This window comes from Pseudorca crassidens, chromosome 6 (genome assembly GCF_039906515.1).
Source record: "Pseudorca crassidens isolate mPseCra1 chromosome 6, mPseCra1.hap1, whole genome shotgun sequence".
In the NCBI taxonomy this organism is placed as follows: domain Eukaryota; kingdom Metazoa; phylum Chordata; class Mammalia; order Artiodactyla; family Delphinidae; genus Pseudorca; species Pseudorca crassidens.
The window spans coordinates 49849738-49876223 of NC_090301.1; the positions used below are offsets into that span (position 1 = coordinate 49849738).

At 36.8% G+C, this 26486-nt stretch overlaps 1 non-coding gene across 1 annotated transcript; it reads right to left on the reverse strand.

The window, feature by feature from the left end:
* Window positions 1-9622: 9622 nt before the first annotated feature.
* On the reverse strand, window positions 9623-9695 carry TRNAG-UCC (transfer RNA glycine (anticodon UCC)). Its single transcript has one exon. It is a non-coding gene; the product is annotated as a tRNA-Gly (tRNA).
* Between the last annotated feature and the right edge of the window lie 16791 nt (window positions 9696-26486).

Here is a 26486-nt window from a genome sequence, read left to right on the forward strand (position 1 = left end):
CTATTACACATTTTTCACCATTTTGATAGGCATATACTTTCTTTTCATAAGTATACACAGCATGGAGATCATAGTGCATTTTGTACCTGAAATACATATTAAATATTTGATGAGAGTATTACAAACACAATTTAAATATATATATGAGTTTAAGTAAGTTCTTGTGGAAAAGCAATCAACTCTGCTTAATATCATCTTTCCTTCTTTGTGATTACAAATCCAAATTTTATTCTTATAGGACCTAAATCTTAAAAAGCAAGACAGACTGTCAACTAGACAGGAGGGAAATGTTTGTCAATCTGTATAAGGACCAGCAAATATGGTTTCTCTAAAAAAATTAATGGATAAAATATTTTGATAATTCTTTGGCACATTAATGGCTTACAAATAATAGAATGGGTTACTTTGAGGAATACAGGAAAGCACACTGAAGAAGGAAAAAGAAAAAAAAAGGAAGACTTCCTTGGCCCCTAAGAGTACAAACTCCCACCATTAGAGCTTCTTTTTTATTGAGTATTACTTTTATTGAGTATTACTTTTTTATTGAGTATTACTTTCATCACTAAGACACTTGGGATGATCACTTAAATTTTCAGTTCTCTTAATATCATGAAAGCAAGATTTGATTAAGGGAAGAAAGTAGCATGGTGAGATTGGACAACAAAATGGGAACACCATAAACTTTGCCTATCTCCTCATTAAGTCCACGCCATCTAAGAGGTATGCAAACACAGGTCAGCGCTATTTCAACCTGTCTAAGTCATCCACATGTGCTGGAGGCTCAGCAACCAGGCCAACTACAGAGAGAGGTTCTAGGCAATCTTATTGACCTCTCACTGCTCTACTTGTACCACTCATTGTAAATGACATATTTTTTATGTGGTTGGATAAAATCATTTACAAATCAAAATTCATGAAAAATTTCTCTTGTAATAATTTGGGAATTTGTGTCAATTATAACTACAAAATTAAATATAAACAATTTTAAAATCTGCAACCCTTATACAAATGTATCTATAAATGATTTTCATTTAGTGACAACTATATATTTCTATGCGTGCCTTCATTAGATGGCAGCTGTCTTTAACAAATTGGCATAAACTGCAAAAGGAACTCAGAGACTTGTTGCTGCTTGTCAGTCAAGCAAACACTATTTAAGCACCTATACAGTTCTGGGCACTTCTGACCACCACGAATATTCCCACCCCATTTTCCGTCACTAATATGCTCTTGGGTACCTTCATGGAAAGCTCATCTGGGGGTTCGTAAGACTATTGCTGTAAGTAACTAGAATATGAATGTGAGCAAATCACAATATATACTCACGTAAAGTCTTCTGTGCAGGAAGACAGGCAACTCTCTCTTTAAACAGATTATTTTTAAACTTAAATTACTTGAACAAAGCAAATAATACAAGACTCTAGGAGCAGGGCAAAGTTCAGTCTCTGAGGCCTCCGTACCTTAAACCAAAAGTCTCAAATCAGGCTTCTTATGGAAACAATAAGAATGGAGAAAAAGCTATTCCCCATATGCCCTTATGCCCCAAAGCAGAATGTCGTCACTCCCATTTCCTGAAGGGCCCTGAATGGAGGTTTCTTACAAAACTAAATATACTTTTACCATACCTCCAAGCAATTGTGCATTTTGGTATTGCCCAAAGGAGTTGAAAACATGTCTGCGCAAAAACCTGCACCGGGATGTTTACAGTAACTTTGTTCACAATTGCCAAGACTTAGAAGCAACCAAGATGACCCTCAGTAGGTGAATGGATAAATAAACTGTAGTACATTCAGACAACAGAATTTTATTCAGAAATGAGGTATCAGGCCATGAAAATACATGAAGGAAACGTCAATGTATATTACTAGCAAAAGAAGACATTCTGTCAGAAAGAGAAAAACAAATATCATATATTAACACGTATATGTGGAATCCGGAAAAACGGTACAGATGAACTGGTTTACTAGGCAGAAATAGAGACACAGATGTAGAGAACAGACGTATAGACACCAAGGGGGGAAAGGGAGGGTGGGGTGAATTGGGAGATTGGGATTGACATATATACACTAATATGTATAAAATAGATAACTAATAAGAACTTGCTGTATAGCACAGGGAGCTCTACTTCACTTCACTGTACACTAGAAACTAACACAACATTGTAAAACAACTATACCTCAATTAAAAAAATAAATAAAAAAGAAAGAAACTCCTATCTTGCTCACCAATTGGGTTCCATGGTTACAGGGGAAGATAACATTTCCAGAAACAGCATAATCTTAGTAACAACATTTTGCAAAACACAGTATTGAAATCATAGGCTACATTTATGGAAGGCCAAGCTATGCTCAACTTAAATGTCTTATGTTCCAAAACACCATGTGTAAGCCAATTATTTGGAACTCAAAACGCATTCTCCCATAAAATGTTATACATTGATTTAGTGTTTCTGTCTATCACACATAAACTACTATAATTCATGATGTAATCTACCTGAGATAGAGTACCAGACATACTGATGTGCACAATTAGTCTCTATTTGTGTAACTCAAGTATTCACAGCCCTCATCAGCCTTCAAATTTAAATTTGTTCATTTGTTCAACACATGAATATGATATGCATTGCCTGCTGCTAAATGCCAGGCACCTTTCTAGATACTTCAGATATAATGACAAGACAAAGCTCTTGGCCTCATCACGTTTACGGACTAATGGGGGAAAGAAACAAAGAACAGATAAGCACTATATAACTTCAGGTATGGAGAAGTGCTATGAAAGATTTTTAAAATCTTAGAGACATTCTTTCTGAGGAGATGACATTAAAGCAGACTTAAATAAGGTGGGGATGGTAGCAAGGTTACTAACAGGGATAAGCATTCCAGTCAGAGGAAATAGCAGTGCAAAGGTCCTTAACTGAATTGGGCTTGGTAGTCAGAATGTTCTCAGTCAATGTCAAAGGAAAATTATACCAGATGGAGTTAAATAGGCAAGGAAGAGTCTATTCAAGACTATTGCAATAGAGAAAAGAAACAACTCTGCCGAAACAAAAGGTGGGAAAGTTTTTAAGCACTGTGGTGAGCTAGTGGAAAAGTACTGGAGTAAGTTAGGGAGGAGGTGGGTCAATCTGATTATACCATCTGTGTTTGCTAATTGGTGGTAATCGAAGTTAGTCTCCTACCCTTCCATAGAGACAGAGATAAAGGTGCTTTCTTCCTTGACAAGATTCCATTTCAAAGGGATGGCTCTCAGGTCCTTAAGAAAGACATTTTTGGGTTGCAGAAGATCTCAAAGGGGCAGAGAAAGAATTTACAGTTGCAATTTTTCTAAAGTGAACACTTTAAAGTGATATCTAATTATGGTTTTGATTTGCATTTCTCTGAGGATTAGCAATGTTGAGATTTTTTTGTGTGCCTGTTGGCCATTTGTATGCCTTCTTTGGAAAAATGTCTCTTCAGGTCTTCTGCCCATTTTTTAATTGGGTTCTTTGGTTTTTTGATATTGAGTTGTATGAGCTGTTTATATATTTTGGATTTTTACCCCTTATCCGTCATATCATTTGCAAATATTTTCTCCCATTCAGTAGGTTGTCTTTTTCATTTTGTCAATGGTTTCCTTTGCCGTGCAAAAGCTTTTAAGTTTAATTAGGTCCCATTTGTTTATTTTTGCTTTTCTTTCTTTTGCCTTAAGAGATGGATCCAAAAAAATATATTTCTACAATTTATGTCAAAGAGTGTTCCACCTATGTTCTCTTCTAAGAGTTTTATGGTTTCAGATCTTATATTTAGGTCTTTGACCCATTTTGATTTTATTTTTGTATATGGTATGAGGAAATGTTGTAATTTCATTTTTTTACATGTAGCTGTCCAGTTTTCCAAGCACCACTTATTGAAGAGACTGTCTTTTCTCCATCGTATATTCTTGCCTCCTTTGTTGTTGATCAATTGACCATAAGTGCATGAGTTTATTTCTGGGCTCTCTATTCCATTCCACTGATCTATATATCTTTTTGTGCCAGTGCCATGCTGCTTTGATTACTGTAGCTTTCTAATATAGTCTGAAGTCTGAGAGGGTGATACCTCCAGCTTTGTTCTTTTTCTCAAGCAATTCAGGGTCTTCTGTGGTTCTATATGCATTTTAGGATTATTTGTTCCAGTTCTGTGAAAAATGTCATGGGTGTTTTGACAGGGATTGCACTGAATCTATAGATTGCTTTGGGTAGTATGGACATTTTAACAATATTTATTCTTCCAATCCAAGAACACAGGATATCTTTCCATTTCTTTGTATCATTCTCAAATTCCTTCATCAATGTTTTATAGTTTTCAGAGTATAGGTTTTTCACCTCTTTAGTTAAGTTTGTTCCTGAGTTTTATTCTTTTTGATGTGGTCATAAATGGCTATCATCAAAAAGTCTACAAATAACAAATGTTGGCGAGGATGTGGAGAGAAGGGAACCCTTGTACACTGTTGGTGGGATTGTAAATTGGTGCAGCCACTATGGAAAACAGTATGAAAGTTACTCCAGAAACTAAAAATATAACTACCATATGATCCAGCAATTCCACTGCTGGATATACAACTGAAGAAAACAAAAACATTAATTAAAAAAGATACATGTACCCCAATGTTCACAGAAGCATTATTTACAATAGCTAAGGTATGGATGCAACCTAAGAGCTCATCAACAGATGAACAGAGTTATATATGTATGTATATACACACACATGTATACACATACACACACACACACACACACACACACACACACACACTGGAATATTACTCAGCCATAAAAAAGAATGAAATTTTGCCATTTGCAACAACATGGATGGACCTAGAGAGTACTGTGCAAAGTGAAATAAGTCAGACAGAGAAAGACAAATACTCTATGTTATCACTTATATGTGGAATCTAAAAAATAAAACAAATGAAAGTATGTCAAGCTGAGGGGAATGTTAAGGCTGTCTTGGTCAGTAAAAACATCAATATTCAATGACTACAGTTAATAAGAGAAATCTTTGTCTAAAATTTTGCCAGCTTTCTGTTCATTGCTGCTAAAATTCCTTAAATAAAGTGATACATAATGTCAGATGGCACATGAATGCCATCTGCTCCAGAAAAGGTTGTCAAAGGCCCAGAATACTGTTGGAGCAGACACTACTCAGCTATAGGTAAATACAGCTCTATCCACCTCCCAAATGGTTAGAATGTCAGATACATGAAATTTCAGAGACTGATATACCTCTTTGTCTTTGGGGTCTGGAAATGTCTGCCTTGTTGTTTTCTGTTTGTTTTCTTTGATTTGTTTTTTAAGTATTAAAAACCAAAAGTTTAGTCTACAGAAAAGAGTCAGCCCTGATTTTGGCAAGGGCCTAAAAGAGTTATTTCCTAGAACTTTGAACCTGAGAACATTGCCTCCTGAGAAAACAGAGTTTCTTGATTCAGGCTTCCACACTATTCATACAAGATCATGTAAATCAAATATTTATAAGTCAAGAACTGCATACATAATGTCAAGATTAATAGACAGTTCTTAATTCTTTGTCAGTTTTTAAAAGATAGGGACATTTTTAACATTTGCAAAATAACAAAATTATAGAGATAGAGAATAGTGGCTCCTAGGGGTTAGTGATAGGGGAAGGGTGCAGGTGTGACTACAAAGGGATAGTACAGGGAGCCTTGTGGTGATGATACCACCATAAGTTTAAGAGTAAATTAAGTATCTTAATTGTGGTGGTTTCACAAAGCCATATATGTGATTAAATTGCATAGCTATAGAGAAAGGCACACACACAAACACACACACACACATGTGCATGCATATGTAACAGATGAAATCTAAATAACCTCTATGGTTTCTACCAATGTCAATTTCCTGGGTCTACAACTGTACCACAGTTATACAAAATGATAACATTGGTGGAGGATGGGTGAAGAGTTCACAAAACCTCCCTATAAATTTCCTGGCAACTTCTTGTGAATCTATCATTATTTCAAAATAAAAAGTTAAGAGAAAAAATATGGACAGATTGAAGTGCCTCCAGAGGGTGACCAAAAAGGTAAGGAATTGTGGATATTTAGTCTTGATAAAGCAAGTAGTAAGAGGAGGCACTAAAGACCTTAAAATTGCTGAAGCATTATTATAAAGAAGTTGAGATCAAATTTATTCTGGAGAGCTCCAGAATTTAAAACCAGAAACAAAATGTAGAAGCTCAAGAGAGGAAGATTTCAGCTCAATGGGAGGGGAAGGTTTACTAATAAATTAGAGCTTTCTAAAATGAAAATGGAGTCTTGAAACACAGTAAACATTCATTTACTGAATGTGTTCAATCAAACCTGGTTGAGTAATTTTCAAGAACACTGCTGAGGTAATTTCAGAATAGGGTAAGAAGATGGATTTTTCTAAAGTATTTGGCCAAAAAAAATATCCCCATGACTATTGTCTTCTCTGGCTGTAAGCATTAGTATATATAGTCTCTACCTATGTTATACTTACCAGCCCAGACTTGAGTAGGAAAAAAAAAATAACTGTAATAACAAATGTCATTTTCTCTGATTATCCAGAGAAATTCAAAGGGTGGCACACTTATGTTAAAACAAATGGAAAACATGCAGCAAATTATTTTCTAAAATATTTGAGTGAACAGCTAAAATAGAGCCGTTCACTCAAAACAGGAAACGTGATGGAATTTAGATAAAGAAGCAATATTGCAATGCTGCAATGCACAACTTCTAACATGTACAAATTTGAAGCAGATTTTCAAAATTTAAATATATGCAGTAAAAAAAAAAATCCCCCAAGTGTTGGAAAACTATTTTCTAGTTCAAATTACATTAAAACCAAGTTTGTTTTTAAATTGTCTAAAATTACAGACACAATCTGTCAAAGGTATGATGGAATGATAGAATGTTTAAGACAGAATGGACCTTCGGGTTCCTCTGGTTAAACTGAAGGACAAACCACCTAACTCTAGCCAGAATTTCCAGACCAGTGCTGTTTCTACCATTCCTCGCTCTATCTAAATTGAATACCCCTTAAAGCAGTTATGCTGCAAAGAGCTTAAAGAAAGACAAACCACACTTACATGAGTAGACAGAAAAGCTAGAAATACGAAGTCAGACAAGGAACATGCACTAATGGCATGATCAACCACCCTGAATACTGTCTCTGAAAGAACAATGATTGAAAATTGCTGGGCTTCCCTGGTGGCGCAGTGGTTGAGAGTCCGCCTGCCGATGCAGGGGACACGGGTTCGTGCCCCGGTCTGGGAGCCTCCCACATGCCGCGAAGCGGCTGGGCCCGTGAGCCATGGCCGCTGAGCCTGCGCGTCTGGAGCCTGTGCTCCGCAACGGGAAAGGCCACAACAGTGAGAGGCCCGTGTACCGCAAAAAAAAAAAAAAAGAAAATTGCTTATGTTTTTAGTACATTTGGGGTTTTATTTTAGTTTGTAAAGGACACATAAAGAACAAAAGGATAAAATGTTTCCACCTTATGCTCTAGCATGAGGGTCACACTTGGAGATGAAAAGCTCACATATAACCATTTGAGTGAGAAGAACTACTTAATTCAGATGGCAGTGGTGTGGTGAGGAATGAACAAAAAAAGCAAGCAGTCAGCAATTTAGTGGTGAGGCGAGGAGCAAAATCATAGGAACCAAAATTTATTTAACCAAACCAAAATTATAGGAGCAAAATTATAGTGAGTTCCAAATGAGTTCTGAGTAAGCATGCTCCTATCTAATGGCGCACTAGCAATTAGATTAAGTTTTGTAGCATCAATAAGAACTGTTACTGCAAGTGAAATGAATAGTTTAAGCATTGATTTCTTCAAATCTTCCCTAGAAATATATAACTTGCTTGATACAGCATCCATATAAATTGTATTCTAATAACTGTTTAGTTCATCCATATATTCATCTAATACCCACACCGGGGTCACTTTAGTGAATCTATCCATTCATTCACTTATTCAGTGTATATTTACATCATGCTTGTCATATGACTGTTACTTTCCTAGACACTAGTGATAAAAATGTAAATAAGGAAATGTTTTAACCTTCCAGCCAATGGAGGATTCTTTCTTAGAATGTCCCTGAAAGCTAGTCCCTGTCTGACTAGATTCAGTGACAGGAAACTTATAATTTCTCTGGCATACAATTTCATTTTTGGACTGATAAAATTGTTTAAGAATTCTATTTGAGATAGGTATGAATTGTTTCAAAATATTGAGAGCACATATAATGTCATAATTTTGAAATCAGAAAAACCAAATTAAAACAAATTCACCAGGATTGGCAGGAAAGTCACTAGGAGTCATTCCATGGGACTTCCTCCACTCTCTGCATGTGCAATGACTCTATGTGACATAAATTTAGGTACTTATGATTCATTGTGGGTTGGCAGCTCAGCTGGCCATGGCAGATTCTCCCTGAGACCCAGACAGTTAGCACCAAGACCTTCATAGCCCCTCACCGCCACAACCTCTAAGGTTCTGCGATCTCAGAGCTGATGCATTCATGGAGGCTCCAGAAACCAAGTTCACCTTAAAATTTACTACCCTCTCTAAACTACCAACAATGTCTCTAGGTCAACACTTTAAGTCTAAGCACACAGCTTGTATCTCTTTCCCTCTTAGACAATTCTTTAATTGCTTCTCAGAGCCTTGATTTGTTCATTTCTCCTTGAGGGTAAGAAAAATATGGATTTTAAAGAAAATGCTGCTACTTCTTTGGAATAAAGAAGGGGAAAATATTTTTCATTTGTTTAAGCATGAACAAGACATGGTTAATTTCTCCATAGGTGGTTCTGAATAATTAAATGTTAATAACTTATCTGCTACATTCATCATGACATGAAATCTCTCATCCTGTAAATTCTTCCAAACAGTCCTAATCATGCCTCTTTTAAAGTCTACCATCAAAGGAGAGAAGCCATGATATTTTTAAGGCAGCTCTCCAGTTTAAATATTGAAGTCTTCTCCAGTTTAAATAGGCTCGGTGCCTTCAACTGCACCCAGCAGCACTTTATAATATTTAACACTGAAAACCTCTAATATGGCTAGAAAAAAAATTTTAAGTAGAAGAATGGTAGGCCAGAATAGTGGCTGATTTTAAAGCACTTGATTTGCATCTCAGGGCTCAAACTCAATGACGGGTGATTCTAGGTTTGGCCCGCATTAAACCAGCATTAAGAATTTCTTCACTTCTTAACATCCTTTTCTTATCTCTTCCCTGTTCTCATCAGCTGATAAAACTGTCTCACTGTCAACTCTAACTCAGACATGGAGATTAATCCATCAAGTTATCATAGTAAGTCTCTAGTCATTTAGATGATCCAGCTAACTCTCTGTTTTTTATTATACTTTGTGTATTAATAACTCACCAGTACCTATATAAAGAAAAAATGAAAGAATCTATACAAAAGAATATTCAATAGCAAAACAAAGAGTGGTCTATTTAATCAAGGAAAGTTGATGAGAAGTGAGTTGATAAACTCCGAAGAAGAAGAAAACCTTGAAATTTAACTCGGTTAGCTGGGCAGGGATGAAAAAGAGAAGGCTTTCTTTTGTTTGTTTTGGGGGTTTTTTTTTTTTGGTCGCGCCTCACAGCATGCAGGATCCTAGTTCCCCGACCAGGGATCGAACCCAGGCCCCCTGCAGTGGAAGTGCAGAGCCCTAACCACTGGACCACCGGGGAATTCCCCAGAAGGGCCTGCTTGACAAAGAATTTTAGGTCTGCCCCAGACTGTAGCCCCTCAGGTACTGAGTTAACAGAAATCAAAGGAGTCTGGGCTTCAGGAAATCACTGGTTCAAGTCAACCTTTCTCTGGCTGGATTAACTATGGAAGTTTGCCTTTTTTCTCTGGCCAACCCCTTGGCTTTTCTCAAAGGATGTAAATCCCTGTCTTACTTTCCAGTACTTCTATTCCCCAAGGCTTAGATTCCTGCCTTCCATTTCAAGCATCCTAGAAGAGAAAATGCTGTTTGTAAATCTGAGCCGTGTAACTGGGCCACCCACCCCCACCCCTACACACACATCTACAGCCAAATCAGCCTGCCTAGATTTCCACCAAAGGTCTTCAGCAAACCCTGAATTCTTTTCCCTGCCAAAATGCTAAGACATTCTCCTATTTGAGCTTCCTTAATCTGGACATTTTCTGTAACTTCTCTGAAGACTTTTCCTACTAGTGGGTTTGTTTGGTTTCTGGATTCCAACCTTTCCCAGTCTGGCCATCATAGAGAAGTCATAATTATAATTCATTTGTAAAACATCTACTTTCCTTGTAAAGAGCAAAACTGACTTGTGTGTGATTTATTACACCTAAAAAAATAATGCTGCTTTGAAAGACTTAAAAAAAACTTAAACAAGCCTTCCAATTTGGATAGGCTAGAATACTATGTGGCAAACTAAAGTTGCCACAAAGAACAACCAGATCAGCCAGATAAAATAGTGTTTGTAATCATCAGAGGTCTGAGGAACCAACTCAAACTATGGGAGTTAAAATTCTAAAGGGTGAATCTCAGAAAGGTAAGCGAGTTATCTGGAGCAGCTTTTTCCCTAGGGTCATTTGCTGACTCTGGCGCTCAGGCAAAAGGCTGAGGATCTGAAAAATCTGGTCTTGCCTCGAGCAGACTGCCATGGAGTTAGGGTGACAAACTTGGAGACTTAAAAGGTCTCAAAATGACATTTCCCAAATTTTGAAGGCACATGGGGCTGGAGGCAGAAACTTCTGAAAAGCAGAATATTTTTCAGAGTCTTTCAAAGCTTTGAACATTACAGATTGGGGATAAGGAACCATCAGAGAAAGGGTTCCCAGTAAATACACCAGGCTTTTAGTTCAAAGACTCGTAGAACTGTACCCTAGGCGTAAGAGCAAGTAGAAGATGGACTACAGCCTTAAAAACAAAATGAATAAATAACTGCCATTCAGCCTTAGCACAGCTCAGTCATCAACTGGATCAGTGTGGTTAGCGTCCACTCTGTAGGCCACACTTCTTATAAACAAGGTCTAAAATTAAATCAAAATCAGTATGCATGCCAAAAATATGAAAACCAAGAGAAAAACAGGCAATAAAACTAGATGCACAAGTGATCCAAATATTGCTTTAGCAGACAAAAGTTTAAAAGAACTATAATTAATAGGTTCATGGAAAGAGAGGGAAAGATGGAGAAACTACATTAAAATGGAGACTTTTGCCACAAAATTGATATCTATAAAATAATCAAGGGCTTCCCGGGTGGCGCAGTGGGTAAGAATCTGCCTGCCAATGCAGGGGACACGGTTCAAGCCCTGGTCCAAGAAGATCCCACACGCCGCGGAGCAACTAAGCCCGTGCGCCACAACTACTGAGCCTGCGCTCCAGAGCCTGCGAGCCACAACTACTGAGTCCACGTGCCACAACTACTGAAGCCCATGTGCTTAAAGCCTGTGCTCTGCAACAAGAGAAGCCACCGCAATGAGAAGCCCGTGCGCAGCAACGAAGAGTAGCCCCTGCTCACCACAACTAGAGAAAGCTTGCAGGCAGCAATGAAGACCCAACGCAGCCAAAAATAAATAATTTTTTAAATTAAAAAAATTAATCAAATGAAAATTCTGGAATAAAAAAAATGTGTCTGTTATTAAGAACTCAATAGATGGGCAAACAGAAGGTTAGAAATAGCAAGAAACATGATTGATGAACTAGGGGACAGACCAATTTCTGGAAAGAAACACAAAGAGAAAAAAGGATGAAAAATCCAGGAAAGATTGTTAGAAATGTGTGAGACATAAGGAAAAGGACTCATACTACATGTGGCTGGAGCACAGAAGAAGAGGACTGAAACAGTGCAGAGGAAGAAATATTTGCAGAGATAATGACCAAGACTTTTCCACTGATGAAGGACATCAATCCAGACTTAAGAAATCCATTTAACCACAAGTAGGATAAATCCAAATAAAAACTATACTTGGCATATAATAGTAAAACAGCTGAAAACCAAAGTCTATAATATGTCTGACTGCTTTTAAAAGTTTTTCTCATAAAACATATCACAACTTCCCAGTTAATAATTTTCAGCAAAAATAGCTCTGGAAAAAGTACATCACTTTTCAGAAAAATAAAATTTTGGTATAGCAACTTTTTCCCTCAAAACAAACAGTATTTGTTTCCTAAGAATGCTGTAACAAATTACCACAAACTAGGTGGCTTAAAACAATGGAGGTTAGAAGTCGGAAAACAAGATAACAGCAGGGCCGTGTTCCCACTGAAACCTGTAGGGAAGAATCCTTGCTTCTCCTAGCTTCTGATGTTTGTCTGCAATCCTTAACATTCCTTGGTTTATAGATCCATCACTCCAATCTTGGCCACCGCACCACATGGCTACCTTCTCTCTGTGTCTCTCTTTCCTCTTCTTATGAGGGAGGATACTAGTCATTCAGGAGTAGGGGGCCACCCTACTCGAGTATGACCTCATCTTAACTAATTATATCTACAATAACCCTATTTCCATATAAGGTCATATCCTGAGGTTCTAGAGTTAGAACATCAACACATCTTTTTGAAGGGCACAATTCACACTAGATAATTATATTAAGCTAAGTGATATTTCAATAAGAGTTCATGAAAAGACATATTCACCAATTTACCCAACACAAGAGTTTCTAGTCAGAGAATACCATATGAAACAAATATGAATTACATACCGTGTTTAGACATCCCAGAATACATTCTTTTACAAATGTACACCAGGTAAGAAGGTTGGAAATGTAGCATTTTCAACAATTCTTCAGAAGTAGTATTTTTTACCATTCTTCAATTTGTTGTATGTATGTTCTATGTTTATGTGTTTTAAACTTCTCTCACGTTTAGCCTTTATTCTCCCCTAAAGTTATCCCTGTGGCTATAAATTCCTGATTAAATAAATTAACCAAGAGCCTCAAAAAAGTTGAAAAATTGGTGATGGAAATGGTGCAAAAGAATGTTCCTTCCAAAAGAGTGATTCTGTTGCACCCCTCCTTCACCAACCACTACCTCCTATCAAGTCTTCCTTTTTCAGTGAGTACAACAGACCTTCATTTATTGCATTTCAAATTTTGGTTTATTACCTTATAGACTTTTTTTCTTTGTTCAGTTCAATTATTTGGGTGCCTTAGATTGAGATGGACTATGTTATAACATCTCATTAAAATTAAATAGAATTTTTAAAATTTAATAGCTCTTCACCTAATGTCAGGATTTTCAAGAAGCATTAGTCATTACACAACCAGTGGATACAAATTCAAAGGAGCTACAGTAAGACTAAAAGAAAACTTCTCAGCAAAAATGATAGAAGCCAAAGATGATGGAAAGACTTCTTTAAAGCTCTAAAAGAAAATAACTGCCAATTTCTAATTCTGTGTGAAAATATCCTCCAGAAATAAAGAGAAAATGAAGACATTATTGAGATAAATGAAAACTGAGAGAATTTATATCCATCAGACATTCACTAAAAAAAATTATAAAGGTATATCTTCAGGCAGAAGGAAAATTATCATCAAAATGCTAAAAGAAATGAAGAGCAGGGCTTCCCTGGTGGTGCAGTGGTTGAGAGTCCGCCTGCTGATGCAGAGGACATGGGTTCGTGCCCTGGACCGGGAAGATCCCACATGCCGCGGAGCGGCTGCGCCCGTGAGCCATGGCAGCTGAGTCTGCGCGTCCGGAGCCTGTGCTCTGCAACGGGAGAGGCCACAACAGTGAGAGGCCCGCGTACCGAAAAAAAAAAAAAGAAATGAAGAGCAAATGTAAATGAATTGGTAAATATTTGCATAAATATAAATATTACTTTGACAATATAGTAATATCTTCTCGGATTAAAAGTAAGTTAAATGCGTAACAACAATAACATAAAAGGAGAGAGGGGATAAATATAGCATCATAAGATTCCAGTATTATCAGGGAAGTGGTAAAATAATTGGTATTAGACCATAATAAGTCAAGGATGCCTGTTATAATCTCTCATATCAGGAACACTAATAGTGAGAGAATGTATAACTAATCAGTTATCATGTGAAAAAATTAAAAGAAAGTACTTATATAAGTCCAGTAAATAATAAGTATTTAATTAAGTCTTTGTTATTATTAAAATCAATAATAATTTTAAACACACTCTATGCCACCTAATAAGGCAATAGTTATAGAAACAAAATTACCCTGAATAATAATTACAAGCCTCAGGAAAGGCACTTCAGTTCTCAGAGGTGTGAATAATCATACCTAGCAATACTATTTATAAATCTCACAGGCACTAGATTTTTTTTTCTCAGGAGCTATCCAGTCCAATCAGGCTAAGATGGAAATTCTTAAGAAGCTTCATTATGTTTATCAACATGCTCACTTCTCCCAAGAGAATACTGAGTAGGAAATAGGAGTGAGGAGAATAGAGACTCAAAATTTCATCAAAAATTTGAGTCCATAGCTACTGAAATCATATATATTTCTTATATTGCTTCATCTTCACCTTCAATCACAAACTCTACTGATGGTTAATTGATAGACTGAAATCACAAACCACCACGAAACACAGGTGGTATCCCAGCACTTCCTTGTGATACAACACTGTTGAGTTGGCTGCAACTCTGCTGTATTAGCAGCATTTGAATACTAAATGGTAAAATGACTTTCAAATGGCTGCTGAATGATTATGTGGTAAAGTCACAAGAACAGAGAGTAATTAATGTTGAAGAGTGACAGGCACACTTCCCTGGGAAACAGTAGCAGTGGGGAGTCCAGCACAGTGAGCGGCTATCAAGGAAGGATTACTCTTGGAGCAAAACCAGAAGCCAAACTCTAGTATAGGTCTATAAACAACTAATTCTTCAAATAATTAAGTTCCTTTATCTAGTGTACAAAGTATTTTTGGCTCTACATTGCACTGAAAAGGGAAATATGCTCTACCATGTTATTATACCAGACCCACTTCTACCCACCTTCCTGCTAGTTACCAACGGTGGTAGAGTCACAGTCTGCTGGGTCAGAGCCCAGACATTCACTGGGCCATGGTTACGTAGTAATTGAAGTAATTGGGCCTTCAAGTCAGCACTGTGGAGTGTAGCATTCTATTCTATTTTCTGTGGCAAACTACAACTTTTTTCTCTGCATCTTCAACTGTGTCATCAGTTAGGTAACGGTAATCTCTGAATATCCAGACTTTTTTTTTCTTTTCCCTCACAGACATGCTTAATGTACCAAATTTAGACTTACAGAGGCAGTGCTCTCCCCATGTGCTCCAAGTCAGTGTACCAGAGGGCCCTGCAATTGCAGATTATTGAAAGTTCTTGACATAGATAACAATAAACTTGCATTTTGATTGTCCGTTTTGTTATTTCTCATGCATAGTTCCCACTTTTTAAAAACTTGAGGGGAGGATAGATGATTAGTAGGGCGTATTTTGGACACTATAGAAACTGTAGCCGTAACATTATTATAATAATGCCAAAATCCAACTTTCATCACACATAGTCTTTTCAGCTACAGTCATGATCATTCTAGCCATAACCAAAAATCATTATAAATACCATAATATTTTTATTAACATCTTTACTGGAGTATAATTGCTTTATATACATATACATATAGCTATACATATACATATACATATATCCCCATATCCCCTCCCTCCTGCGTCTCCCTCCCACACTCCCTATCCCACCCCTCTAGGTGGTCACAAAGCACGGAGCTGATCTCTCTGTGCTATACGGCTGCTTTCCACTAGCTATCTATTTTACATTTGGTAGTGTATATATGTCCATGCAACTCTCTCACTTAGTCCCAGCTTACCCTTCCGCCTTCCCATGTCCTCAAGTCCATTCTCTATGTCTGCGTCTTTATTCCTGTCCTGCCCCTAGGTTCATCAGAACCTTTTTTTTTTTTACATTCCATATATATGTGTTAGCATACGGCATTTGTTTTTCTCTTTCTGACTTACTTCACTCTGCATGACAGACTCTAGGTCCATCCACCTCACTACAAATAACTCAATTTCGTTTCTTTTTATGGCTGAGTAATATTCCATTGAAATACCATAATATTTTAATATATAAAATCAATCTAGATATATTAAGTGGTAATCCTAATTTTAAACCTACAAATATGTCATGTGTGTGCAGAAATATTTCATATCCTCCAAATATGAGTATGACAGTAAGAATACCTGAAGGCCTAGGATCTCTACAAGTTTGAATTATTAATCACTTTAAAGTGACTTCTATAACAACCTTTTATATCATTACAGAGCTGAGGACACTTGTCAATAAGGTCTTTTCTGGTTGTAAAGGACAGAAAACCAACTCAAGCTGGTTTAAATTAAAAAGAAATTTGTTGGCACAGAGATGAAAAGTACAAAGATAGAACTGACTCAAGAACTTTGCAAGGCAGTTACTCAAAGAATGTCATTAGGATCTATCTATCTCCATCTCTCAATTCCTCTTTTTTCTGACATGCCTTCTTTCCCCATAAGATATCCACAAGTAAATTAGACTTAGAAATCACAATAGAATGAAACTGTCCCCGGACTTCCCTGGTGGTCCAGTGGTTAAGACTCCATGCTCCCAATGCAGGGAGCCAGGGTTCAATCCTTGGTCAGGGAACTAGATCCTGCACGCCACAACTAAGGATCCCACACACCGCAATGAAGATCCTGTGTGCCGCAACTAAGACCCAGTGCAGCCACATAAATAGATAAATAACTATTAAAAAAAAACAGAATGAAACTGTCCCGTTCTTAATTGTTATAGCAGAAGCCCCATGGCTGCTCTTCATAGGCCCAGATTAAGTCATATACCTATCTCTGAAACAATCTCTGTGACTCTAATTATTTGGACCTAGGTCATGTACCCAGCCCTGGACAACATGGACTGAGGGTATCAGCAGTTCCCCTTTAAAAAATCAGTGTACAGTTAACAGGAAAAGGAATGAGGTTGAGTAAGATAGAAATAAGCAAATATCTTTTCTCTGAAATTTTCTCTACAATGGAGAAATTTTGCTTAACAGAATCTGTGGGTCTGATAATGAAATACTTGTATAAATTCATATTTCAAAATTTTTCTCCAAATATAAGAAATCTAATTTGACAACATTTGAAATTACTGAGAGTGTGATTATCATATAAGCTAGGGTGCTCATCCATGCAGTGATTCTTTCCCCTCCTCTCTAACTTCTTACTAGCATTTAAACTGTCTCTTTTGATGGCTCCAACTTGATGGAGACATGTATTTATCATAAATTCAAGTTTGAGACAGGCATAAAGGGAGAAATGTATTCTGCATGTTCTATATAATTTATTCATGATTACAGATGTTAGAAGTTTAAAATTAGAAATTATCTAATGCATTACTACTTTCTATGTTGTAGAAAGATTTTTTAAATGCTGCCTCGGAATAGATCATTACTTTGAAAAATATGCATCTAAACTCCTCATAGGTCCCCCACTTTGGCTCTACAAATGATAAAGAAAAATAGGATTTCCATTATCTCATTCCAGTTGTTACCTTACTGATTTGCTATGGGCTGAACAAAAATTTCCATTGGGTTGCACAAAGATTCTGGGTGGCTTTTCAGAGTTCACTGTGGGTATTGCATAAAACTGAAGAACAAAGCCATTGTGAATCATGTTTCTGCCTTCATTCAAAAAATAATAGGACATTTAAAACACCTATACCAAATCATTAAATTCAAAGCATTCCTCTTCCTCTCTCTCTTGCCCATGACAGACATCACTAACTGATCAATGTACTCCTTACACCTTTCTCAAAATAGCACTCCAGACAGCCACTATAAACAAAGGAAGTGCTGAAAACAAAATTATTTACCAATTTTGTCGTTAACAATGTTTACTAAGCCAACCAACAAGAATTGAAAAATTATCTTACATTTTATCAATGACCCTATATGGATTTTTCTTCCAATCCTGGATCTTTTGAGCTTAATTTTCTTGGAATTATATCTATCTATACTTTTAGGCATAAACAATATCAATAGCTACCTAAGACTCCAGAGTTATTGGAATGTTCCATGAATCCCTGCCTAATCCCATCCAGAGAGCAATTTGAAATAGCCAGGAACAGCACTCAGAAGTGTTATGGACAGTGTTATGGACTCCTCCTGCCCTTAAGAATACCTAAAGCATCTCTACCAGAGTGTGTTCCTGGGAGTGTCTAAGGAACCCAGAGAGCTCAGGAATAGCCCCTTGCCTTGCATAAGCCCAAATGTCGGCTCCAAAGATTTCCATGTTCTCCAGGATTCCCTCAGCACAGAAACCTTCTTCTAGTCCTTTTCCCAGATGAAAAGTCTTTCTTCAAAGAACCATTCATTTAGCCAACTCAGTTTGCTTTTGAAATAAATGCAAAGATCTGCTTTGAGATTTCAATCCATTTGCTTTTTCTTTTTCTTTTTTAACATCTTTATTGGAGTATAATTGCTTTACAATGGTATGTTAGTTTCTGCTTTATAACCAAGTGAATCAGCTATACATATAAATATATCCCCGTATCTCCTCCCTCTTGCGTTCCCTCCCACCCTCCCTATCCCACCCCTGTTCCCTTTGGTTGCCTTGATAAGGAAACATAGCAATGAATAAATTAATAAATAATTAGAAAAGTGTGATTGTTTTGATACAAATGTGCTTACCCATGGGATGACCGCATGACTTTGGCATCATGTACTGTGCATCTGGGCAGAAGTCTGCTTGGGGAGTTACCTTGAGTCATACCCTCCCTCAGTGTGTGGAAGCAAATTCAAGGAAATGAATTATTCAGTCTCTGGGAGCAAGAAAGCATTCTGGCAATGACACGAGCTTAGTTTCAGCACTGTTTCTAAGAGAACCAAAGGACCTTTCTATGAAATGAATTGTTATTAAACTTACAAAACATAGTAAAAAATACATCTGATCAAGCAATGTGGTATCCCTCACTTTATAGAATAGTGGTGTTTGGCCAAACAGTTTATAAAGGCAAAGTGAATCACATGTTGTAAATGTCTGTTATAAAAACCATGTGTGTTTCCACATGGAAGAGGCCACCAAATGATGGAATTGATCAAGTTTTATAGGAAAGCAGTCACAATTATAGCTATGTCCCATGGCATGCACTATGCCTGCTCTTAGGGATAGACGTCCCTAGCAGTTCATTTTTCTTCTGCAGCACTTTTCTTGTTACAGACCTTCTTCCTAAGGCCAGGCACAATACTATCCCCATCACCTCAAAATAATATGAATTCTGGACAATCCCAGAAATTACGTGACTCAACATCCCCAACATGTCCCCTCAGATGCTTTTTGTCAAGACATTTATAGTATCTAACTGCTTAAAATTGTCAAATTAAGTGAAACTGGAAAGGTGGAAAGGGCAGACTTGAGAGAAGCTTTTGAATTACCAAATTACCAGCAGGTACTTTCAATCTGAACAATTATGAGAATGTAAGTTCAAAGGTGTGTTTATAAATAGCTACCTGTCATCTACAGAATTCCTTATCAGAAGAAAATATTCTCATTTGTTCCTCTGATAAATAAATTTAAATATTTATTTTAGTTTAGTTGATTTTTAGTATGCCTGAAAAAGTATCAGTACACTGCCATACAGCACAAAGAAACTAAGTGACTTGCCCATAATTTGATCATTTGCTAAGAATCACCATCTTTTTAAAATATAATTTTTATGAAATAAACTTGATGCCATTTATGCTAATTCAAATGACTCAATAAAATTTCAGAGTTAAGATGTAAATAATTACATTAGATTAAATCATAGGTCCTCCTATACAATACATGCAACATTGCCAGTTAATTAGCCAAGTCAGTCCTTCATTTATTCATCTCGTGTGCAAGTTATTCTGCTAACTGCTGTGAACACTGCAGCAATGTACTCAAGCAAGTAAGACATAAACAGTAAAACTACAACCTAGTGTCAAAACTGATAAGTGCACAAAAAGAATAAAATATCTAGGAATAAACCTACCTAAGGAGACAAAAGACCTGTATGCAGAAAATTATAAGACACTGATGAAAGAAATTAAAGATGATACAACTAGATGGAGAGATATACCATGTTCTTAGATTGGAAGAATCAACATTGTGAAAATGACTACTACCCAAAGCAATCTACAAATTCAAGGCAATCCCTATCAAACTACCACTGACATTTTTCACAGAACTAGAACAAAAAATTTACAATTTGTATGGAAACACAAAAGACCCCGAATAGCCAAAGCAATCTTGAGAAAGAAAAATGGAGCTGGAGGAATCAGGCTCCCTGACTGCAGCCTATACCACAAAGCAACAGTAATCAAGACAGTATAGTACTGGTACAGAAATACAGATCAATGGAACAGGATAGAAAGCCCAGAGATAAACCCACGCACATATGATCACCTTATCTTTGATAAAGGAGGCAAGAATATACAGTGGAGAAAAGACAGCCTCTTCAATAAGTGGTGCTGGGAAAACTGGACAGCTACATGTAAAAGTATGAGATTAGGACACTCCCTAACACCATACACAAAAATAAGCTCAAAATGGATTAAAGATCTAAATGTAAGGCCAGAACCTATCAAACTCTTAGAGGAAAATATAGGCAGAACACTGTATTACATAAATCACAGCAAGATCCTTTTTGACCCACCTCCTAGAGAAATGGAAATAAAAACAAAAATAAACAAATGGGACCTAATGAAACTTCAAAGTTTTTGCACAGCAAAGGAAACTATAAACAAGACCAAAAGACAACCCTCAGAACGGGAGAAAATATTTGCAAATGAAGCAACTGACAAAGAATTAACCTCCAAAATTTACAAGCAGCTCATGCACCTCAATAACATAAAAACAAACAACCCAATCCAAAAATGGGCAGAAGACCTAAATAGATATTTCTCCAAAGAAGATATAGAGATTGCCAACAAACACATGAAAGAATGCCCAACATCACTAATCATTAGAGAAATGCAAATCTAAACTACTATGAGATATCATCTCACACCGGTCAGAATGGCCATCATCAAAAAATCTACAAACAATAAATGCTGGAGAGGGTGTGGAGAAAAGGGAACACTCTTGCACTGCTGGTGGGAATGTAAATTGATACAGCCACTATGGAAAACAGTATGGAGGTTCCTTAAAAACCTATATATAGAACTACCATATGACCCAGCAATCCCACTACTAGGTATATACCCTGAGAAAACCATAATTCAAAAAAGTCATGTACCAAAATGCTAATTGCAGCTCTATTTACAATAGCCCGGAGATGGAAACAACCTAAGTGTCCATCATCGGATGAATGGATAAAGAAGATGTGTCACATATATACAACGGAATATTACTCAGCCATAAAAAGAAACGGAATTATTTGTAGTGAGGTGGATGGACCTAGAGTCTGTCATACAGAGTGAAGTAAGTCAGAAAGAGAAAAACAAATACCATATGCTAACACATATATATCGATTCTAAGGGGAAAAAAAAGTCATGAAGAACTTAGGGGTAAGACAGGAATAAAGACACAGACCTACTAGAGAATGGACTTGAGGATATGGGGAGGGGGATGTTAAGCTGTGACAAAGTGAGAGAGTGGCATGGACATATATACACTACCAAACGTAAAATAGATAGCTAGTGGGAAGTAGCCGCATGGCACTGGGAGATCAGCTCGGTGCTTTGTGACCACCTAGAGGGGTGGGATAGGGAGGGTGGGAGGGAGGGAGGCGCAAGAGGGAAGAGATATGGGGACATATGTATATGTATAGCTGATTCACTTTGTTATAAAGCAGAAACTAACACACCATTGTAAAGCAATTATACTCCAATAAAGATGTTAAAAAAAAGAAAAAAAAAACAGTATGGTATTGGCATAAAAACAGACACATAGATTAATGGAACAGAATGGAGAGCCCAGAAATAAGCCTAGCCATATATGATCATTTAATTTTCAACAAAGGAGCCAATAATATACAATGGGAAAACAACCTTACCTTCAATAAATTGTGCTAGGAAAACAATAGCCACATGCAAAAGAATGACACTGGACCACTATATCACACCATAGACAAAAATCAACCCAAAATAGATTAAAACACTTGCACATCAGGCCTGAAACCATAAAAATCCTCCAAGAAAACATAGGGGGTAAGCTCCTTTACATTGATCTTGGTGATGAATTTTTTGGATTTGACACCAAAAACAAGGGCAAGAAATGCGAAAATAAACAGGTGGGACTGTATCAAACTAAAAGCTCCTGCACAGCAAAGTAAACCAATAACCAAATGAAAAGGCAACCTATGGAATGGGATAAAATATGTCCAAACCATATATCTGATAAGGGGTTACTCTCCAAAACATATAAGGAACTAATACAACTCAACAGCAAAAATAAATAACCCAATTTAAAAATGGGCAAAGAACCTGATAGACATTTTCCAAAGACATACAAATGGCCAACATGTACACAAAATGTTGAACAACATCACTAATTATCAGAGAAATTCAAATCAAGACCACAATGAGATATCATCTCACACCTGTTAGAATGTCTATTATCAAAAAGACGAGATAATATGCTGGCAAGGATGTGGAAAAAGAGGAACCCTTGTGCACTGTTGGTGGCAATGTAAACTGGTAAAGCCATTATGGAAAATAGTATGCAGTTTCCTCAAGAAATTAAAAATAGAATTACCATACAATCCAGCAATTCCACTTCTGGGTATATATCTAAATGAAATAAAATCAGGATTTCAAAGAGATATCTGTTATCTTCTGTTCATTGCAGCATTTTAACAATATCCAAGGAATGAAAACAACCTAAGTGTCTATCCGTAGATGAATGGATCAAGAAAATGTGGTATAGATACAAAATGAAATATTATTTGACTGTTAAAAAGGGAAATCCTGTCATCTGCAAAAACAAGAATGAAACTGGAGGGCATTATGCTAAGTGAAAAATTCCATACAGAGAAAGACAAATATTGCATGGTAAAATTTATATGTAAAAAAAAAAAAAAGGCTCACAGAAACTGAGTAGAATGGTGGTTGCCAGGAGCTGGTTGTGGACAGAAACAGAGATTGATAAAAGGGCATAAACTTTCAGTTATAAGATGAATATGGTCTGAGGATCTAATGTATAACATGGTAACTATAGCTGATAATGCTGTATTGTGTGATTGAAATTTGTTAAGAGAGTAGAACTTAAATGTTCTCTCACACACAAACAAAAAAAAAAGGCAAATATGTGAGGTGATTGATGTGCTAATTAACTCAATGAGGGAAATCCTTTCACATTTTATATGTATATCAAATCATTACATTGTACACTTTAAATGTATTACGATTTTATTTGTCAATTATACCTCAATAAAGCTGAAAAGATAAATAAAGATCTTTGACTTCTCCGGGAAAAAAAAATAAGTAACAACTGAAGTCATGGGTAAATGTTATCACCTAGGGAACATGCATAGAGCAAATGGTTGAAGATGGACTCTTAGGGAATATTGCATTTAACATGTATTATTGACTAGGAATACTCATTACACTAAGTCAAGTGGTATTCATATCCCATAGAAATATCTTTTAAGTACTTTTGACACTGAAATATATAAACAAGGGTAACTGAAAGAAACACAAAATATAACATTTATCAGTATTTGGTATAACAAACTGATAAATCCCTCTTTTGTCCCTCCCCACGATCCTGGCCTTGCTTGAGATGGATCAAGGTGAGAGGAGTAGTTCTTTTACACGCTATTTTTTGCCACTTCTGCTACCTCACAGGTTTTGTGTTTCTATCAGCTGTATCTCAGCCATTCGGCTCTTTCAGTGGTTCACAATGCCCACCCTAGTTGGAAGAATGGGTTCCATCTTCATTCCCCACTCTTTATTTTTTCAAGCCAGAGAGTCGCTTCCAGTTTTTTTAACTAATTTCTTTTTCCTAGCTTTCCAACTAGTTCTAGAACAGTTTATTCCCAATCAGTCTTCCAATCACTCCCTGTTCCATGAAATATTTGTACAATATAATTCCAGGTGCTGGGACAAGAAAATTCCATTTTCTCTTTCAATTTAAGATCAAAGGAAAGTTGGACCATTGCCAAAAAATACTGCACTGCCCCCATTTCTTGACACTACAGACAGAGCTGGTACAGGGCTCAGAGGCAGGATACCAAGCCTGATGGAGCAGGGGAAGAAAGAGATGTCTGGAAAACAGCTGAGTCCTGAAGAAGCAGAGAAGAAAAAACCGACAGTTTGTGACTAATGTGTGAATTTTTGACTACTCTCTAAACACATTAATCTCAACCATCTAGCTCAGTGAATAAACACAGTATTTTGACGTTAAGATTTCTGATCTAAAAAATACTAATGGGATCATTACCAGTTTCTACAAAGCTCCTTAAATATAAAAGGGTGCTTGTCAGCTGACTGCTATTTTGAATATATCCAACTGAAATTTGGTTTCTTTCTTTTTGACCATCTTTTCCATCACTCTGCTGTGACTTTCAGCTCCGGTTAGCTGATCTGAGCTGATCTTTTTCCCTGATGGCAAAGGAGACGAAAGCATTAGAAGCCCGGGCCTCTGCTCAGTCATCTATTATCAGCTGAAGATTTGGCAGATACAGAAGGGGAAATCAGGCTGCAGGGTCTTTATCTTACCCTCATTGTTTCTATCTATTTTGGTTAGAAAAGGTTTTAGAAGTTAGGGCTATTTTGTGCAGTATGTCATAAATTCTGGGCAAGTTATGTAAAACTACAAAGGCAGACTTCAGAAACAACGGGGTTCATATCATATCCTGTGACCATTTTCTCATCTTTCCCTGATTGTTCAAAATTTTCACAGTGTTAAATCTGAATATCAATAATCTATTAAAAAAATAACATACTTCTGGTGATGACAGAAATTTCATGAAATCATGTATCTCAGATTGGAGAGTTCTCAGAGGTAATCTACCTGATTTAAATAACATTGGATAAGAAGACATACAATATAAAGCAATAAACAGAGCAATCTTGTGTATCTACCCTAGCATAATCTTTGCTAGTAACTTATCAGGAATAATTAACCAGGAGTTCTGATTTAACTAGAACATACCCAGTTTTGATTATCTTTATGATTCTAGCTGTGGACTGAATTGTATACTCTCAAAATTCATATGAAGTCCTAACCCCCAGTGTGATGGTATTCAATATTTGGAGATTGGGCCTTTGGGAGGTAATTAGGGTTAGATGAGGTCATGAGGGTGAGGACCTCATGATGGGATTAGCAGTTTATAAGAAGAGGAAGAGAGAGAAGGAGGCCACCTGCAAGTCAGGGACAGGGCTCTCACCAAGAACTGAATCAGCCGGCACCTTCATCTTTGACTTACCAGCCTCCAGAACTCTAAGAAGTAAATGTGTTGTTTAAGCCACCCAGTGTATGGTATTTTGTAATTGCGACCATTGCAGACTAATACAATGCCCAGGTGGAAAAATAATTTGCTTAACAAAAGAGTAACCAAAATCACCAAAGAATTTAAATTATCTCCCCAAATTACCTTAATTGTAGATGGAAACAGTATCATATGAAGGCACAGTATGTTACCTCTTTTCCTCAACTCCCACATTTAATTCATAAACAAGTTCCGTTAACTCTATCACCAAATGATCATATAATAAATCCAACCATTTCTTTTCATTTTACTAAAGCCACCATCATCTTTCACCCAGACAGCAGAGTAGCGTCCCAACATGTCTCTCAGCTTCATCTCTGGGCCTCCCACAAGCCATTCTCCCTACAGCAGCCAGAGTGGCTTTTTAAAAATACAACACATGCTCCAGCTTAACAATCTCCTATGGCTTTGCACTGCACTGAAATCAAATCCAACTTTCTCACCCAGTTTACAAAGCCCTGTACATCTTGGGCCCTGATTACCTCTCCAACCTGGTCTCGTATCACCCCCCTCTTCAACGTTGCTGTTTCCCCAACCTGCCCATCAAGCACATTTCTGCCTTAGTACTATGCTATTAGTGTTCTCTTATGAGATCCTCTTCACTTTGCTCTTCACCTTGCTGGCTTCTCCTTGTCCTTCAAATCTCAGTTTAAAAGTCAGCTTTTCAGAGAGGTTTTCCTGACCACACAGCCTAAAATAAGCACTCTGTCATTCTCTATCACACCATTCTGTTTTAATTATGTACAGCATTTGTTGCTGGCTGATATTTTGCTTATTTACTTCCTCATTTGTTGAATGTAAGCTCCATGAGAGCCAGAACTCATTTATCTAGCCAGCTCCTAAGAGAGCCTGGCACAGAGTTAGTCACAAACATTTTTAAAGTGAATGAATAAATTATATAATTTCAGAACACTAAAGAGGTCTACCTATAGAAATATATTCCTTTTACCTTGCCATAGTTTCAGAAATTTCTACAATTAGAATCATTTTTATGAATGGGACTTTATTAAAATATAAAGATGTAAGTAAAATAACCTAAAAAAGTATAATTAATCATTAAAACTTTCATATAATTAGT